At 40.7% G+C, this 20536-nt stretch overlaps 1 protein-coding gene across 1 annotated transcript in view; it reads left to right on the top strand.

Moving 5' to 3' along the window:
- Positions 1-20536, top strand: part of CHD6 (chromodomain helicase DNA binding protein 6) — a 213826-nt gene that overhangs the window by 25045 nt on the left and 168245 nt on the right.

Below are 20536 nucleotides of genomic sequence, written 5' to 3' on the forward strand. Positions count from 1 at the left end.
TTGTTCCTTCATGTGGTACATAGCCCTCTGCCTTTTCATCTTGTCTCTCCGTGAATGTGGTTTTTGTTCCACAGGCTGCAGGATTGTAGTTCTTGCTTCTGCTGTCTGCCGTCTGGTGGATGAGGCTATGTAAGAGGCTTCTGCAAGTTTCCTGATGGGAGGGACTGGTGGTGGGCAGAGCTCAGTAAAACTTTAATCAGCTTGTTTGCTGATGGGTGGGGCTGGGTTCCCTCCCTGTTGGTTGTTTAGCCTGAGGCAACCCAGCACTGGCGCCTTGGGGGGGGGGGGGCCTTGGTGGGGCTTATGGGAGACTCTGGGAGGGCTCACGCCAAGGAGTACTTCCCGGAACTTCTGCTGCCAGTGTCCTTGTCCTCACGGTGAGACACAGCCACCCCCTTCCTCTGCAGGAGACCCTCCAACACTAGCAGGTAGATCTGGTTCAGTCTCCTATGGGGTCACTGCTCCTTCCCCTGGGTCCCGATGCACACATTACTTTGTGTGTGCCCTCCAAGAGTGGAGTCTGTTTCCCCCAGCCCTGTTGAAGTCCTGCAGTCAAATCCCGCTAGCCTTCAAAGTCTGATTCTCTAGGAATTCCTCCTCCCATTGCCAGACCCCCAGGTTGGGAAGCCTGACGTGGGGCTCAGAACCTTCACTCCACTGGATGGACTTCGGTGGTGTAAGTGTTCTCCAGTTTGTGAGTCACCCACCCAGCAGTTATGGGATTTGATTTTATTGTGATTGCGCCCCTCCTGCCGTCTCATTGTGGCTTCTCCTTTGTGTTTAGACATGGGGTGTGTTTTTTGGTGAGTTCCAGTGTCTTCCTGTCGACGATTGTTCAGTGGTTAGTTGTGATTCTGGTGCTCTCGCAAGATGGAGTGAGAGCATGTCCTTCTACTCCGCCATCTTGAACCAGTCTCCCAGCAGGCAGATTCTTAACCAGTGCACCACCAGGAAAGCCCTAGATTTTTTTGATGATAGCCATTCTGACCGGTGTGAGGTGATACCTCATTGTAGTTTTGATTTGCATTTCTCTAATGAATTGTGATGTTGAGCATCCTTTCATGTGTTTGTTGGCAATCTGTACATCTTGTTTAAGGAGGCTTTTTAGACTTTTTTTTTTTAGTATTGTCACCCTCCTACCCATGAAGATTTAATACCACAAATACACAGTGTATCTGTTTATGTACTGCATATATGTTTGCTTAAGAACAAGTAAGGTATTTTAACCCCTGAGAACCAGTTTTTGCCCCCTTGGGGCAATATTGCCCCATTGAGAATGCATGTTTTAAGCTAAGCTGGAGGCAGTCTAAAGTCTAGAAACAACCGAGACCAAAACGTCTGCTTGCTGTCTTGCCTACCCACAGAAAATTTACCTTAGGCTCACATCTGAGTGCTGAAGCCGGGGTTTCGTCGTGTGGTTGTGATTTTTTTTTTTTTTTTTTTTTTTTTTTTTTTTTTGCTGTGCGCGGGCCTCTCACTGTTGTGGCCTCTCCCGTTGTGGAGCACAGGCTCCGGATGCACAAGCCCAGCGGCCATGGCTCACGGGCCCAGCTGCTCCGCAGCATGTGGGATCCTCCCGGACCGGGGCAAGAACCTGTGTCCCCTGCATCGGCAGGCGGACTCTCAACCACTGCGCCACCAGGGAAGCCCTGGTTGTGATTTTTACTCACAGTAATAACAACATAATATTGTGCACAGTGTATACTCGTATATGTAATTCAAGTGTTTTAATACTCAATATTTATTCGTACTGCTTGTCATGTACTCTATTTTTATTCTGTATTCTTTAAAAAGTAGTTTTATTGAGATAATTTGCATACTGTAAAATTCAGCTGTTTTTATTTTATATATTTTTTGTTGTAAAAAGAAATGCTGGTTGTGACCCACTGACTTGCAAAAGCATGACAGCCAGCCAGCAGAGCAATGCCAAGGCATAGCTGGTCTAGAGACTACCCACAGTCTACCAGAGAGGTGAGAAGGAAGATGTGGCAGAGTCCTAACCTTGAAGCCCTGTAGTCATTGGATTTTGTTTTAATAAATGCCCTTGAACTTGAACAAACTGGCTGTTTTACTCCTTGGTAGGGGTGAAAGCTGGAGAGCTCATGGCAGGGGAGGGCTGCAGTGAGTGTTTTAAGCCCGCAGGTAAAAACTGCTTTGGTGGCAGCCAAAGGGCTTGCCTCCCAAGGAAGGTGAAATGGGCATCTTCATTCTGTGTTTTGTGATGCCAGCACACATAACCCTCTCCCCACCGAAAGAAGGTGAGTGGGGAGATGGAGGGAGGGAAGATTGGGTTTATCCATAAGAATATTGGAGAGAGTGGGATCTGTATATTTGATTAATTTGCTGTCATTAATCTGTTAAAATGGGATTCAGCACTGAGGAAGTGAAGTAGGAAAACTAAGTTTTCATTAGGAGAATGGAAGAAGAGAGGGTCTAAAGAATGAGGTGTAGCTGTGCTTTGTTGGGGTCTATACATGATCAAAGGGAGGCCTTGCCTATAGCTAGAGGGAATCAGCAGTGAAGACATGGAAGTGAGTGGTTGAAAGGTCCAGAGAGGAGATTTTGGCCCTGCTTACTATTTTTTTTTTTTGGTCGCGCCTTGAGGCATGCAGGATCTTAGTTCCCCGACCAGGAATCAAACCTGTTCCCCCTGCAGTGGAGTGTGGAGTCTTAACCATTGGACCACCAGGGAAGTCCCTGCCTCTGCTTACTTTTGACCCCAGTGCCAGGCAGGGCAGGAATATGGTAGGACCAAATAAAACTGAGGCATCCCATCCCAGAGCAGCGGAATGATAAGAGCAAATATTCATTGAGTGTTTACTGCATGCTAGAAACTAAACATTTTATATTCTCAGATTTAATCTTTTGAAACTGTGAGACTGTAGGTTATGTTAGTGCTCCCCAACACCCCATTTCATGTTGAAGAAACTGAGATACAGGGAGGTAAAGAAACTTGTTCAGAGTCACACAGTTACTTGTTCTTACATGTAATGTAAATGCAGGGCACTGGAGACCCTGCCTTGAAGTGGTGAACCCACTGCCTCTGGGACCATGTCTGCTGCACCAGACTTCTGAAGAGTATAGCCTACCTGGCAGATCCCATGGTCTTCATTTAAGTTGCTTAGTCTCCAGGTTGCTACCCTTAAGTTCACTCTTAGAGGCTGGTGACCACAATACTAAAAATAACATTGTTCTAGAGAATATTTATAGTTTTTTCACTCCCTCTTCTTGAGTACAGACTGTGCCTATCTGGGAAATAACCACTTATTTTAGGACTTTAGAGTTGGACACTTAAATGGTAGGACTTGTTAAGTGGTAGTCATATTTCAAGTTAGTTCTACAGACATTTGCATGCTTCCTAAGTGCCCTGTGATGTACCCGGTGCCAGGGTGACAAATGTTATCACAATCTGGTAGGGGAAATAGACACAACCAATGTTTAAATTGCAGTGAAACAATATAAGTAGAGCAGTAAAAGGAACATTAAGGAGTATGGGAGATTAGGAAGAACTTCCCAGAAGAGTTAACATTTGAGTTCTGTTTTGAAGGATGAATAGGAGTTTGCCTGGTAGGTAAGTAGTTGCAGAATAATTAAGTGAAAATTGCTAGAGAGATGAACAGAGGCTTCCTTCTGATATTATTGCCAGTGTGTTTAGATTCTTAGTGATGTAGTAGAAGGAGTTTCCGGGTAAAATCTCCCCTTTTTCACTAATGTCCTGAAATGCCGTTGGAATCCTATGCCTCAATGGTAGGGTTGGACAACTAGGGATTATACTTTGGGCCGGTTATAGGAGGGACAAAATTGCTACCCATGTAGCACCTACAGGTACACTGCAACTCTGAGCAGAGTTTTCTACTTGTGTGAGAAGATGATGGTATTCCCTGCAGCCTAGCTACAACCCAAGACTGATTGCAATTGCTCGGTGAGATTTTTCTTCTCTTATATGTAAATAGTTGATTGATTGCTGTTACTGAGAAGGTATTAAGCATTCAGCCACGAAAGTTTGTTGAGCACTGACTTCTTTGTATGGAGGGTAGGTGAGAGCCATACACAGAAATTGGGTTTTTGAAGTATAACATGCATTCAGTGAAGTGTACAGATATCAAATATACTGCTTGATGGATTTTTACATGTGTGTATACCTTTGTAACCACCCACATTCAAATCAAGATGGAGAACATTTCCAGCACCCCAGAAGGTTCTCTTGTGCCCCTTCTCTGGTAATGCCCATTACTCCCCCACAATCTCCCCTGAGCACTATTCTGACTTTGTCACCAAAAATTAGCTTTGCCTGTTCATGAACTTTATTTAAATGGAATCATACAGAATGTACTGTTTTATATCTGGTTTCTCTTACTCAGCTTTGTAATTGTGAGATTCATACAAATTGCTGGAGAGCACTGATAACCGTTAAGACTGTTAGGAAGACACCCAGAATGTGATTTATGCCACTGAGAGTTGGTATGAATTTATTGGCGGCATTTGTTTATTCAGTACCCATTTACAAGTGCCATACACCAGGAGCTTTGCAAGGGCTTGGGATTAAAGATGAAGAAGTTCCTGCCATCAAGGACTTTCAGTCTAATGAAGGAGATAGACACATACATAATTAGACATAATACACATAATTAAAGTGAAGAATTGGTCAACTTTTATGGATGAAAATGGTTTTTGAAAGATTTTCTAGAGGAGGTGAAATGTCTTCTGATTGTCAGAGGAGTAAAATTTTTCCAGGTGGTCAAGTACAAGTGTGGAGATGTGAAGCAGCATGGTATCTTCAGAGACCTGCATTAGTGATGCTTTGATTTTAGATTGATTAAGATGTGTAAGAATGCCAAAGATATCACTTTGGGAAGAAATTTTGAGGGAAACCTTGGTGTGCAAGTTTGGCTTCTGTTTTAGGTGGAGCTGTGGGAGATGACCACTCTAGTGAGCGGTTGTAAATGCATCATTATGGAGAAGGCAGAGAATGGAAGTCAAATTTGGTGATTGCTGTAGCCAAGGAAAAACTCCCCGCAGTGCTTTATTGTTGATGTTGTGGAAGACTTCTATGAGGTTAGATAAAACTACAGAGATGCTTATAATGAATGTGGTATTTTTTTCAATAATTGAGATGACTTGAGATGTCCCGTTAAGCCATCGAAAATTTCCTAAGGGTGGATTTTGATGCAGCATCTCTCCTTAATTGTGGGGTTTTGTAGCAAAGTGTGTTCCCCCTTCTATCAGTTTGCTGAGGCTACCATAACAAAATACCACCGACTGCGTGGCTTACACAGAAATTTATTTTCTCACAGTTCTGGAGGCTAGAAGACCAAGATCAGGGTGGCTGGTTTGGTCTCTTCTGAAGCCTGTCTCTTTGGCTTGCAGTCCTCCTTCTCACTATGTCGTCACGTGGTCTTTTCTCTGTGTTGTCTGTGTCCTGATCTCTTCTTCTTCTTTTTTTTTTTTTTTTTTTTGCGGTACGCGGGCCTCTCCCTGCTGTGGCCTCTCCTGTTGCGGAGCGCTCCGGACGCCGTGCAGGCTCAGCCACCATGGCTCACGGGCCCAGGTGCTCCATGGCATGTGGGATCTTCCCAGACCGGAGCACAAACCCGTGTCCCCTGCATTGGCAGGCGGACTCTCAACCACTGCACCACCAGGGAAGCCCTGATCTCTTTTTAAAAGGACACCAGCCATATTGGACTAGGGCCCACTCCAGTGACCCCCATTTTTAACATAATTATCTCTGTAAAGGCCTGCTCTCCACATACTGTCACATTCTGAGGTACTGGGAGTCAGGGTTTCATCATATGAGTTTTAGGACGGGGGAGGACACAGTTCAGTTCATCATACCCATGTTTCAGAACCTGCTCTAGCATTGTTGGGCTGTATGAGGGCTGTCACCTGGGAAACTCAGGGGTCAGAACCACGTCAAGACAAGTGGGGAGCAGTGTTGTAGACCAGAGTCTGCTGTGACCCCTGTGCAGGCTGGGCTTGCTCTTAAATTGCCATCTCTGATTTCCTCGTGGCTGTCTGTGTACACATAAACCTGTGAGCCTTGGGTAATACGTCTAAAACGGTTAAGACTGGTATTTTGTCAATTAACAGAGATTGAAAATAGGGCCTAAGAAGAAAAGAATCCAACCTGTAAAGGCCAGGTGCATGTCACAAGGAAAGTGATTTCATAACTCTTAATGATCTGTTCCAGTGCTGAACAAACCATATCCCTCTCCTGCCTTTTAACCCTTTGCTTTGATTAGCTGAAGTTAAACAGCCTTGGCATTCTCCATATCAAAACATTTGAATACCAAAGAGCTGTTTCTAAATCAGATCACCTTAAACTTCCTCATCCTTGTGGGCAGAAAGTTGTTTTCTGTAGAGGATTTTATTTTGAATTTTTTGTTGTGATGGCCACCTGAGAGGATGGAGAGTGGGGATTTTTCTTTTAAGGAAGTATCTTAAGGAGGTGCTTTTAGATAGTCACCTCTTAAACTTGTTTCATTGGAGACAGAGAGAAGTCTTGTTAGGATGAATTTTGTAGGGGCTGCTTTTGTTTTAATCCACATTGGGATTCTATGGTGGCAGATGAGGCTTGTTACAGGTACCTGGGAACTGGGAATCTGGTTTTTAGTGTAATAGTGTTTATTATAACGGTGTGTGTCCCAGAGTTGCTGTGATAAGACCCTTTTTCAGAATTAGAACTTTAAAGCTTCTAGGCTATTAAGAGAACTCATGCAGAGTTGAATGAGATGTGTTAGCTCACATCATATTAGACCCAGCCTAATGTGAAGCGGGGTTTTGGGGAAGTCATGAAATGCCCAAGTGTTTTCATGTTGCATCAGTGTAAATGCGAGTGCAGTTCCGTCGCCTGTTTGTTCTTTTGCTTAGCTGTGGGCTGGTTGACCATGAGTTTGATTTTTGCCAGGATGGTCTGGGTCAGAAAGAAGCATTTAAAAATCTTCGGGGGCGGGCTTCCCTGGTGGCGCAGTGGTTGAGAGTCTGCCTGCCGATGCAGGGGACACGGGTTTGTGCTCCGGTCTGGGGAGATCCCACATGCCGCGGAGCGGCTGGGCCCGTGAGCCATGGCCGCTGAGCCTGCGCGTCCGGAGCCTGTCCTCCGCAACGGGAGAGGCCACAGCAGTGAGAGGCCCACGTACAGCAAAAAAATAAAATAAAAATAAAAATCTTTGAACAGCATTCTAAGGTAGTGTGCACTGTGGCTCTGATTTCTGTTTATATTAATATAATATTCGTGTTCTCTTCGACTTGCTTGGGTGTTTACTGATGAATGAGGTTCCTTGAACAGATATTACTGAGTATATGTTAATTCTTTTATAAGGAGTAAGTTAGTTGTTTGAAATGGGTCATAGTTCAAAAGTGTACCCAGAATTTTACTTAGTTTTTGAAGAAACAAAACTCTTTCAAATCTGTTAAAAAGCAAAATTCAACTGAGTAAATTTTAAAGATCCTATTGGCATTATTCGACGATTCATGAATTGGGCAGCATCCCATCCAGCAGATGGAAAGGAGCTCTAAAGAGCTGTACAAAATGAAAGACTAATTTGCAGAAGGGGGTGGGACGAGGAAGTTACTAGCAAAGAGTGGATTGTTTGTGGCAAGGTCACTTTCCTTTAGAGGACTGCAGGGGTCTGTCAAGCACTAGGGCTAACCAGGTAATTCCAGGTGGACTGGCTTAAGATTCCACTCCTGGGAGAGGTTGCAACTGTAAATTAGGTGTTAAGTCTTTGTTCCACAGGTGACTCCATTTTGGTTCAGTTGTATCTCTCTTAACAAAGTTCTTCTCTGTTTAGTAAACAATATTTCTCATACCTTCAGCAAATTAAATGTTTTAACTTTCCACATTTTCCTACTTTGTTTCCTACCATTTCGTTCTCCTCTACTCTTAGATTTGACTCCATTGACTTTTTTTTGGTGGTCCTTGATTTTTTTTCTTTTTTACAAACTAGGTAGATAATACTATTCTTGAAAAGTGTTTTTTAACCACAAAGGTGCTGGCGATGCTTATATGCTGTGGATATAAGGGCGCCTACGACTATTGGGCCCACAACAGACTGATTTGAGATTCAGTGTAACTTGGTAGAGTGGTATGTTTTATTGGCACCTTCCATCTGTGGAAATCCTTGAGCATTTGCTGCCATATTTTCTAGACATGTCTCCTGACTTTCTTGAGTCCCCCCTGCCCGCCCTTTTTAAATTAGAAATATTCAACAGAATAATTCAGATGATATCCTACTTCAAGAGAAGAAGGATGAGGTAGGATCCATAGGTAACATTGCATTGGGGAGTGGATGCTCCCAATGTAGTGTGTCTTTGAGTCTTTGACCCCAATTCTTCAGTTTTCTCTAGTAGTATTTTACATTCATACCCTTGCCATAACGTCATGGTGGATGGCATTATGTCCCTACTCCTTGATTTTGGGCTTGGCTATATGACTTGCTTTATAGGCCAGTGGGTTGTTGGTGAACACGATGAAAGCAGAGGTCTGCAGTGTGCTCATGCTGGTGGGCTTGTCCTCTTGTGCCTTTGCCATCACCGTGAGAAGAGCCCTGAGTAGCTGTAGCCTCTTCAGTGTGGGCCTCAGAGTGAGACCATAGAGCAGAGCCACCACAGCACATCTGTAGCTTAAAGCAGAGCCAACGCAACTCAGATGCCTGAGGGAAAATTAAATGTTTATGCCAGTGAGATTTTGTAGTTTGTTGTTGTACAGAATTATTGAGGCAATAGATGACTAATACAGTCACCCTGCTGCATCCAGGACAGTTCCAGGACCTTAGTAGCAGGCTTTCTTGAATGGTCTCTCCTCCTACCTGGCCATTTACGGGATTCTCAGCTGGCCCACCCCACCCTTTTCTTTCCACATACTGTTTTCCTCATTCTACCTTATTGTTCTCTTCTACTTTATAGCTTTATAGCTTTATTACTTATATATTATGTTCTCTCCTAACTTTTCCATGTCCAAAGCCATTTATGACTCCACCAGTTTGCCTTACACTCGTAACTTCTCAGCTCCTACTCCTGTTGCTTATGCCTTATTCTTTCGGTACCTTCCATTTCAGATTTCTGAGAGAAAATCGACGTTGCCCAGCAGGTTTTTTTTCCACCCCAGAAATATCATGTCCTCAGTTGTTGGCCTGTTTAGGCATTGGCCACCCTTAGGTTAGGCGCCCACCTCTGGTCCAGTTAAATGTGTCAGGGACGTGTTGGGATGAGGGACATGTCTTGAAATACATGAGTGCCTAATACTGCCTTACTAATGGAGGCCATGAATGTGTGGAAAGCTTAGTGATAAGACAAGTCTTTTACACAGTATTGTATGTCATCTGGGGATTTTAGCTGGTATTGAAGCTTGTCAGTTTCTGGCCTCATCAGTTCCCCAGAGGGGAAGCTTTTAACTTGGCTTTTGCAAGTTTAAAATTTTCTGGGGCTGCATTCCATTTTTCAGTTTCCTAGTTCCAAGATAACCAGCCTTACAGCATGAGTTCTCAGGATGAACCTCTTTCAAGGAAAAATGTGAGAGAAGAGACCGTCTACTGGAAGGAAAGCTGACTCATGGCAAAACATTCCAGAGAGTTGAGAAGAAAATAAGTTGGCCTTATTCTGAAGTTTTAGGCTATTTAGGCTTTCCCGTAGCTTTTCTGTATAGGGGGAGAGACTGGTCAAGTTAAAGCTGATTTATAGCAGTTATATGGTTGTGCTTAATTTAGGTTTATCTCTTAAGTATTTATGTTTTAGGGTACTATTATAAGTGGTACTATAAAAATGTTCATTTACAATTGTTCCTTGCTAGTATATAGAAATACAGTTGGCTTTTGTATGTTGATCTTAAATCCTATGATCTTATTAAACTAATTTACTGATTTTAGAAACTTTATTGTAGATTCTTTGGGATTTACTGTATTGATAGTTATGTTGAGTGCAAATGAAGACAATTTTATTTCTTCCTGTTTAATCTGTATGCCTTCTATTTCTTTTTCTTGTCTTATTGCACTGTCTAGGACCCCAGTATGATGTTGAAGTGATATGATGAGTTTAGACAACCTTGCCTTGTTCCTGAGTTTAGGGGAAAATTATACAGCCCCATTAACAGTAGGGTTTTTTGTCAGTGCTTTTTATTAGCTTGAGGAAGTTCACTTTTACTCCTAGCTTCCTGAGAGTTTTCATCATAAATGGATGTTGGAGTTTGTTACTTTTTGTGTATCTGTTGAGATGATCATGTGGGTTCTGTCTTTAGTCTGTTGATACAGTGAATTACATTAGTTAGTTTTTGATGTTGAATCCCTCTTGCACACCCAGGATGAATCCCACTTGGTCTTGATGTATTATCCTTTTTATACATTGCCATATTCAATATGATAGTATTTTGTTAAGGATTTTAGTGTCTTTGTTTTGATCTTTGTCTTTGACCTGTGGCTTCTTGTATTGCTGTTGCTGGATTTGGTGTCAGCATAATGCTGCCCTCATAAAATTAGATGGGAAGTGTTCCCTCTTCTGTTTTTTTTGGAAGAGTCTATGTAAAATATTGGTATACAGGAGATATTGCAGGTTCAGTTCCAGACCACTGCAATAAAGCAAATATTGTAGTAAAGTGAGTCACACAAATTTTTTGGTTTCCTAGTGCATATAAAAGTTATATTTATACTATACTATGGTCTGTTAAGTGTGCAATAGCATTATGTCTAAAAAACAATGTATGTAACTTAAGAACTACTTTATTGCTAAAAAATGCTGACCATCATCTGGCAACACAGGGTTGCCACAAACCTTCAATTTGTAAAAAATGTAATATCTGTAAAGTGCATGAAGTGAAGTACAATAAAATGAGGTATGTCTGTAATTTTTTCTTTAATTAGTCGGTAAAATTTACCACTGAAGCAGTCTGGACTTGGAGTTTTCTTTGTTAGAAGGTTTTTAACTACAAATTCACCATCTTTAATAGATGAAGGCTGTTCAGGTTTTTTTTCTTTTCTTTTCAAGTGAGCTTGGCTAGTTTGTGTCTTTTGAGGAACTCATCCATTTCATCTAAGATGTCCAAATTTAGAGGCACAAAGTTAATATTATTTTCCTTTTAACTGTGTGTAGGATTCCTAGAGCCTCCTTTTTGAGTCCTTATGTTGGTAATTTTTGTCTTTTCTCTTTTTTTCTTGATCATTCTGGCTAGAGGTTTATCAACTTTATTGATCTGTTCAAAGAATTGGATTTTGGTTTCATTAATTTTTCTATTCTTATTTTTCTGTTCTCAACCTCATTGATTTTTGTTCTTATTATGATTTCTTTCCTTCTACTTTATTTTTTTAGACTTCTTAAAATATTCGTTTTTATTATGGTTTATCACAGGATATTGAATATAGTTTCCTGTGCTATACAGTAGGACCTTGTTGTTTGTCCATCCTATATGTAATAGTTTACATCTGCTAATCCCAAACTCTCACTCCTTCCCTCCTCCACCCCCCTTCCCCTTGGCAACCACAAGTCTGTTCTCTATGTCTCTGAGTCTGTTTCTCTTTTGTAGATAGGTTCATTTGTGCCATATTGGTCTTTCTCCTTCTGGCTTACTTCACTTAGTATGATAATTTCTAGGTGCATCCATGTTTCTGCAAATGGCATTATTTCATTCTTTTTTTATGGCTGAGTAATATTCCATTGTTTACATGTACCACATCTTTATCCATCCGTTGATGGACGTTTGGGTTGTTTCCATGTTTTGGCTATTGTGAATAGTGCTGCTGTGAACATAGGGGTGCATGTATCTTTTTTTTTTTTTTTTTATAAATTTATTTATTCATTTATTTATTTTTGGCTGTGTTGGGTCTTCGTTTCTGTGCGAGGGCTTTCTCTAGTTGTGGCAAGCGGGGGCCACTCTTCATCGCGGTGCGCGGGCCTCTCACTGTCGCGGCCTCTCTTGCTGTGGAGCACAGGCTCTAGACGCGCAGGCCTCTCACTCGCGGCCTCTCTTGCTGCGGAGCACAGGCTCCAGACGCGCAGAGCTCAGTATTTGTAGCTCACGGGCCCAGCTGCTCCGTGGCACGTGGGATCTTCCCAGACCAGGGCTTGAACCCGTGTCCCCTGCATTGGCAGGCAGACTCTCAACCACTGCGCCACCAGGGAAGCCCTATCTTTTTGAATTATAGTTTTGTCTGGATGTATGCCAGAAGTGGGATTGCTGGATCATATGGTAATTCTAGTTTTAGTTTTCTGAGGAACCTCCACACTGTTTTCCATAGTGGCTGCAGCAACTTACCCTTCTACTTTAATTTGATCTCCCTTTTTAGTTTCTTATGGTGGAAGCGTAATTCGAGTAAGCCGTTTTTTTTTCTTTTCTTTTTTTTTTCTTTTTTTCTTTAATAAACTTTTAGTGCTATAAACTTTCCTTTAGGCACTGCTTAAGCTGCATCCCATAAATTTTTATATGTTGTGTTTTGATGTTCATTCAGTTAAAAATATTTTCTAGGACTTCGCTGGCGGTCCAGTGGTTAAGACTCTGCGCTTCCACTGGGGTGTGGGTTCGATCCCTGGTCAGGGAACTAAGATCCCACATGCCGTGCGATGTGGCCAAAAAAAATTGTTTTTCTAATTTCCCTTGTCGCTTCCGTTTTGACCCAGGGTTGTTTAGAAATGTGTTTTATTTCCCATTACTTGTGGATTTTCCAGATACCTTCTTCTTGATGATTTCAAATTTAATTACTTTATGGCAGAGAATATACTCTGGTATAATTTCAATTATTTCTTTTTTGGAGGGGGGTGTACACGGGCCTCTCACTGTCGTGGCCTCTCCTGTTGTGGAGCACAGGCTTCAGATGCACAGGCTCAGCAGCCATGGCTCACGGGCCCAGCTGCTCCGTGCCATGTGGGATCTTCCCAGACCAGGGCACGGACCCGTGTACCCTGCATTGGCAGGCGGACTCTCAACCACTGCACCACCAGGGAAGCCCAATTTCAATTCTTTTAATTAAATTTGTTGAGATCTGTTTTGTGGCCAAGAATATAGATTATATTGGTAAATGTCCCCATGCACTTGAGAAAAATATTCTGCCTTTGGGACTTGCTTGGCGGTGCAGTGGTTGGGAATCCACCTGCCAATGCAGGATCGGACACAGTTTCAATCCCTGGTCCGGGAAGATCCCACATGCTGCGGAGCAACTAAGCCCGTGCACCACAACTACTGAGCCTGTGCTCTAGAGGCCGCAAGCCACAATGAAGAGTAGCCCCCACTCACCACAACTAGAGAAAACCTGCATGCAGCGACAAAGACCCAATGCAGCCAAAAAAATAAAAATAAATATTCTGCCTTTGTAGGGTGGAATGTTCTGTAAATGTTAATTAGGCAAGTTGGTTGATAGTGTTATGCATACCGTCTATATCCTTACCCATTCTTTGTCAACTTGTTGAATTACTGAAAGAGGACTGTTGAGTCTCCAAATATAATATATATAATTATATGCTATATATGATTTAAATTATAGTATATATATTTTATATATATATTTCTTCTTTGAGTTCTATCAATTTTTGCTTCATGTGCTTTGACACTCTGTTGTCAGGTGCATACATATTAAGGATTATTATATCTTCTTGATGAATTAACCTCTTTGTCATTATGTGAATGACTCTTAATATTCCTTCTTCTGAAGTCTACATCGTTTGATATTAATGGAGCCTCTGGCTTGCTTTTGATTAATACTTGCATGGTTTATCTTTTTCCATCATTTGATTGGAAATTTCATTTTCTATCTCTTTTAACTTGTCTTGAAAGTAGATTTCTTACAGAACGTATGTAACTGGGTCTTGTGATAATCTCTGCCTTTTAATTGAGATGTTTATTTTTTTTAAGTCTTTGTTGAATTTGTTACAATATTCCTTCTACTTTATGTTCTGACTTTTTGTCTGGGAGGCATGTAGCATCCCAGCTCCCTGACCAGGGATCGAACCTGCACCCCCTGCATTGGAAGACAAAGTCTTAACCACTGGACCACCAGGGAATCTCCTAATTGAGATGTTGAGATTATTTACATTTAACATAATTATTGATGTGGTTGGATTTAAATCTATCATCATATTAGTTGATTTTTCTTTGTTCCATCTGATCTGTTCCTCCTTTTCTCTTTATTTCTTCTTCTAGACTGAGGGGTTTTAAACCCTCATTTTATCTCTATTATGGGTATGTTAGTTGTACCTCTTAAAAATTTTTTAGTGATAGCCCTAGGGTTTACAATATACATCACAGTCTACCTTCACATAATATTATACTATTTCACATTTCACATGCTAACAATACAGTATGCTTCTAGTTTTTCCCTTCCATCCTGTGTGACTATTGGTATCGTGTGTTTTACTTTTACATATATTATAAACTCCACAATACACTGTTACTATTTTTGCTTTAGATAGTTTTGGAATAATTAAAACTATGGGGGAAGGGTTTTTTATATTTACTTACATTTTGATCATTTCTGGAGCTATTAACTTTTATGTTAATAGCTGGATCCTCATTTTTTGTCAAGTATCATATACCTTTTACTTGAAGAACCTCTCTACAATTTCTTGTAGGGCAGGTGTGCTGACATTGAATTACCTCATCTTTTGTTCATCTGAAAAGCCATTATTTTGCCTTCATTTTTGAAAGATATTTTTGCTGACTATAGCATTCTGGGTCATGAAGTTTTTTTTTTCCCCTTTCAGTACTTAAAAGGTATTACTCCGTTATCTCCTGGATTGCAAGTAGTCTGTTGAATTTTTATTTTTTCTCAGAAGGTAATGTCTTTTTCCTCCAGCTGTTTTTCAGATTTTCTCTTTAACTTTGATTTTTAGCAGTTTAACTGTGAAGTGTCCAGGTATGTGTTCTTTGTTGTCTTTATTTGTTTGCTTACTGTTTATATTTATTCTGTAGGATTCTCTGAGCTTCTTAGATCTGTGGTTTGATGACTTTATTTTTGGAAAATTATCAGCCGTTTTTCCTTCAAATATTATTTCTGCCTTGTTCTCCACCTCTAGCTACATGTCTGTGGTATCATTTGATCATATCACAGCTCTTGAATGTTCTTTCTGTTGTGTCCTTCCTATCCCACCCCTATTCCCCCCTCTTTGTGTTTTAGTTTGGGTGATTTCTAGTGATCTGTCTTCAAGTTCATTGGTTCCTTCCTTGATTATATTGAGTGTTCTGGTGGGCCCCTCAAAGGAACTTTTCATCTCTGATACCTTTACAAAAAAAGATAGCCTTTCTGTTTGACTCTTTCTTACATATTCTGGCCTTCTGTTGAAATTTGCCATCTATTCATGCGTATTGTCTACTAAATTCTTTAACATGTTAAGCATTGTTATTTTAAATTCCCTATCTGGGTCATCTCTCAGTCTGGTTCTCTTGATAGCTTTGTCTCTGTTTCATACCCACTTAGCTTTTTTGTATACCTTGTAATGTTTGATCAACTGCTGGACATTATTATAGAACAGTAGGGACTGAGTTGGACATTAAATATTGATATTGAGATTACATTAAGGGTAGGTTTTGGGGGGAGGAAGACCACATTTGTGCATATAAAATATTCAGGATCTGTTATGGGACTGGGAACATAATTTTACTTTCTCCAGTTATAAAATTTTACATTTCTATAACTTACTGTTCTTTTTACAGCATCCCTAGGAGTTATCTTATCAGAACTTGCCCTCATAGTTACTTTCTCCTTTGTTTCTGTTCCCACTGTACCTGAAACTCTTCCTTAGTTCTGTTGGCATCCACACCAAATGCCATTTGTTAGCAGGTTTGTATTTTCTCACTAGACTATGATTTCTTGAAGTAGGTAGAGTGTCTTATTCATATTTGGATCTCTATGATCTTCTAACTACATTTCAAATATATATATATATATATATTTGGTTAGAATTGAATTGATTTTATTAAACGATTTTTATTCCTTAGCCAGAAATCCATACTGCCTCCACCCACCTGCTGCCACCAGTTAGTGGGAATATTGGCTCTGGTTTTCCAGTCAACTGTGATGTATCTAAAAAATGCTCTGGAGTGAAAAGTGAGGCCTGGACATGGATGAATTTATGAAGAGGTAGCTCTTGCATTACATTTTTTTTTCCTCTGCTAGTTTTATGTGTATATTTTGTCTCTCTACCTTGACAGTAAGGTTTAGAGAGGAACTAGCTGTCTTCTGCTTCTCCTCTAGTGTCTTTTAATAAGTAGCACAATGTTGAGCACACGGTAGATGCTCAGCAAATAATTAAATTAAAAATTTCTGAGATTTAATGATACTAATGGATTTTGGAATGAGTTGCCAGTAGCTTTTCTTTTTCTGTTTATCCCTAAAAAATTTTGAGTAATGATGAGGATGATATTTTTCCATTCCTTACTGGCTCTGTTTTCTTTGGCAAGTTTCTTAACATCCTGTGCTTTGGTTTATTCAGCTATACAATGGGAATAATAACAGTACCTATCTCATAAGATTATTACGATGATTAAGAAAAATAATGCAGTAAATGTTAGTTGCTGCATTCTAGCTTCTCAGTTATTATTAGCAGTGCGTGTTAGAAGGGCATCTTTAAGTTTTTAGACGCTAAGTTCTTTCAGTAGGAGGGTTTTGCTATCTGAAAACCATCTATCTCAGGATGGATAAATATAACTATTTCTGTATTAAATAAGGAAGTAACCTTTGCTCAGAATATTAACAACAAAAAGGGAGCAGAGCTAATTAATTTCTACCTTGTTAGCAATAATGCAATGTTGTACCTTCTCTCTATTCCCAGGGGCATAGAGATCAATACAGAAATAGAGTTCCCAGATCAGCCTTCCCTAGGACCGAAGGTACTTCATCTTACAGATCATTTTTTTTCTTTTTTAAAAACATTTATTTATTTATTTATTTATTTATATTTTTGGCTGCGTTGGGTCTTTGTTGCTGTGCGCAGCCTTTCTCTGGTTGCAGTGAGCGGGGTATTCTCCGTTGCAGTGCGTGGGCTTCTCATTTGTGGTGGCTTCTCTTTGTTGTGGAGCATGGGCTCTAGGTGCTCGGGCTTCAGTAGCTGTAGCAGGTGGGCTCAGCAGTTGTGGCTCGCGGCCTCTAGAGTGCAGGCTCAGTAGTTGTGGTGCACGGGCTTAGTTGTTCCGCGGCATGTGGGCTCTTCCTGGACCAGGGATCGAACCCATGTCCCCTGCATTGGCAGGTGGATTCTTAACCACTGCGCCACCAGGGGAGTCCTGCAGATCATTTTTAGTTACAGTTGACCATTGAACAACATAGGTTTGAACTGCACGGGTCCATTTACATGCAGATTTTTTTTTGTTTTTTGCTAAATATGTGCTACAGTACTACATGATCCATGGGTACAGAAGCTTGGATATGGAGGGTCGACTGTAAAGTTATACATAATTTTCAACTGCACATGGGGCGTCTACACCCCTCACCCCCACATTGTTCAAAGGTCAACTGCATATTTTAAAACTATATTAATCCTTACCTTTAGGCATTATTTATTGTTGTTTATTTTTACAGTCTCTTCCTTTTTACCACCATTATTGACCAAATCATGTTCAATAGATAAATAAAGCCCAGGCGGAATTATAGAAAGGTGACGATAGCCTGATGAGAGTTACTTAAAATATTTGGCAGACAGCTATTGGGAAAATATTGTTAAAACTGGTAAGGTGCAATTTTCTGGATTCACTGTTTTCCTTACCTAACAAGAAGGTACAAAACACACAATTACAGTTGAAAAAGAATTCTCCTTTGAATAGCCTTGGTGCCTGTATTACTGAACCCCTTTGTTAAATTATTGGTTATGATACTTGAACAGTACTCTCTTCTCTAAATTCAGTACACTACTATTATATGTGGGATAAGGTTAATTATTCATATACTTTTTAAGTTTTGGAAGGAAACAGGTGATATATTTGACCTGCACATCTGTAGTATAATCAGTTGATGTTTTAACTGCTGTGATACCAAGTATAAAGTGATAACAACATAGCACGAACTATGTTAGGAGCAATGGGAATGGAGAAGGGATTGAAAGAAGGGAAGTTTAAATAGACTTTTTTTAACCACAGGGATTTTTTTTCATTATACTAAAGAGTATTTCTTATACAAAAATATTTATTTATACAAATGTTGGAAAAAACTGAAAAGTATAGATAAACTGCTAAAGACTTAGGAATACATACACGCCATTAAAAAAAAATATATATATATATATATATTTTGGTAGTCAGTTTCCTCAAATAACTTTTCTCAGGGTGTAGAGGCTTGAAGAGTTCAGTTTGGTGTCAGGACATCCTGTTTGTACCTTGGTAATAGTACATTGCCTGATGGAAAGCACACCTCGAGAGGAATGTTGTAAAGAGAATTTGTGCTGACAAAAGAAATCTGCCCAAAGTATGTCACATACAGTCTTTAGGGGCCACTACTGTCAGCTTTTTTCATGTTTGTTTTACATAAAGGCTTTCTGCAGTTTTTCATGCCTCGTGGATGGTGGCCAAACTTAGATCTGGTTATGAATTCCTGTCTCTTCTTTCCTTTAACCTTGAAAAAAACAGTTTTTATTATGGGAAATTTCAAACATACACGTAACTGGAGAGAATAATACAGTGAATCCTCATGCCAGTCTTTTTTTTTGTTTGTTTGGCAGTACGCGGGCCTCTCACTGTCGTGGCCTGTCCGCTTGCGGAGCACAGGCTCCGGATGTGCAGGCTCAGCGGCCATGGCTCACGGGTCAAGCCGCTCCGCGGCATGTGGGATCTTCCCGGACTGGGGCACGAACCTGTGTCCCCTGCATTGGCAGGCAGACTCTCAACCACTGCGCCACCAGGGAAGCCCCTTATGCCATTCTTATGTGTCCCTTCTCACTTTCTTTTTGACCTAGAGTATTTTGAAGAAAGTCCCGATAACCTATCATTTCACCTATAAATGTTTAGTGTGTATATCTGTTGGACAGAAAAGCACATTATCACACACATTAACAGATTCCCTATAACCTAATTCCTTAACATTACCTAATACTGAATCTCTTGCCTTGATTTTTCTCAAAAATGGCTTTTTACAGTTAACTCTTTGAATCAGGTTCAAATAAGGTCCACCTAATGCATTTGATTGATATCTTTTAATCACGTAATAAATTTCTTTCAATCTGTAATAAATCCCCTCTTTGTTGTTGTTGCTGTTATGCCATTTATTTGTTGAAGAAACTGGGTTGTTCCGCTTCCCCACATTATGGATTTTGATGATTGTATCCTTGTATCATATAACATGTTACTCTTTCTCCATATTACCTGTAAACAGATAGTTAGATTTGGAGGCTAAACTATTTTTGTAATCATTCAGATTTTTTATTATTCATAGGTGGTATATTGTACTTCCCGTTCACATTAGAAGGCCATAATGTTTGACTGTCCTACTTTGTATGCTAAGATTAATTGGCGGGTTCATGTTGGCGTAGCCTTTTGTTGTCAAGTTGTATTACCCCGTTTGGCCAACAAAAATCCATGGGGTGACGTTCTGACAGCCTGCGGATTTCCAGGTCTGTCCACCTTTCATCAAATGGCCCTAATTTAACCCTTACTGATGATTGTTGCCTGAATCATTTATTTCACTATTGTTACACTTTAAGAAGACAGACTTGTAGAAAATGAAATGAAAAGTTTTGACTAAGAACTTTAAAAAAAACAGAGTAAAATGAGGTGTCTGAAAAATTCGTTTATGCAAAGTACTTTTTTGTCTGATTATGTTTAGTGAAAGAAGTGTAGAAAGGAATGTTTAAAAGTTGTATGTTTAGGAATTCCCTGGCGATCCAGTGGTTAGGACTCCGTGATTCCACTGCTGCGCAGCACGGCCAAAAAAAAAAAAAAGTATGTTTAGGTAAATTCCCCTCCATTTATTTGTTTTTGAATGAGTTATCTTTAACAGGTTTTACTGGAACAGATTTTTATTTTTTTTAATTTATTTTTTGGCTGTGTTGGGTCTCCGTTTCTGTGCGAGGGCTCTCTCTAGTTGCGGCAAGCGGGGGCCACTCTTCATCGTGGTACGTGGGCCTCTCACTATCGCGGCCTCTCTTGTTGCGGAGCACAGGCTCCAGACTTGCAGGCTCAGTAGTTGTGGCTCACGGGCCTAGTTGCTCCGTGGTATGTGGGATCCTCCCAGACCAGGGCTCGAACCCGTGTCCCCTGCATTGGCAGGCAGATTCTCAACCACTGAGCCACCAGGGAAGCCCAGAATTCTTTTTTTCACATTTATTTATTTATTTGAATGCGTTGGGTTTTAGTTGCGGCCTGAGGGATCTTTCGTTGCGGTGTGTGGGCTTAGTTGCCCCACGGCATGTGGGATCTTAGTTCCCCGACCAGGGATCGAACCCGCGTTCCCTGCGCTGGAAGGCGGACTCTTAACCACTGGACCACCAGGGAAGTATGGGAACAGATTTTGAGCTAGACTCCTGCTTTTGGATTATCATGCATTTGCGAAATATTTTTATCTACGTTGGGGTTTGCTCCAAGGATAAGAAAGTTTTAAGGTTACTGTGGTTGGGGATTATGGATCATGAATCCATATAG

The sequence above is a fragment of the Phocoena sinus genome, chromosome 15 (assembly GCF_008692025.1).
Source record: "Phocoena sinus isolate mPhoSin1 chromosome 15, mPhoSin1.pri, whole genome shotgun sequence".
Lineage (NCBI taxonomy): Eukaryota > Metazoa > Chordata > Mammalia > Artiodactyla > Phocoenidae > Phocoena > Phocoena sinus.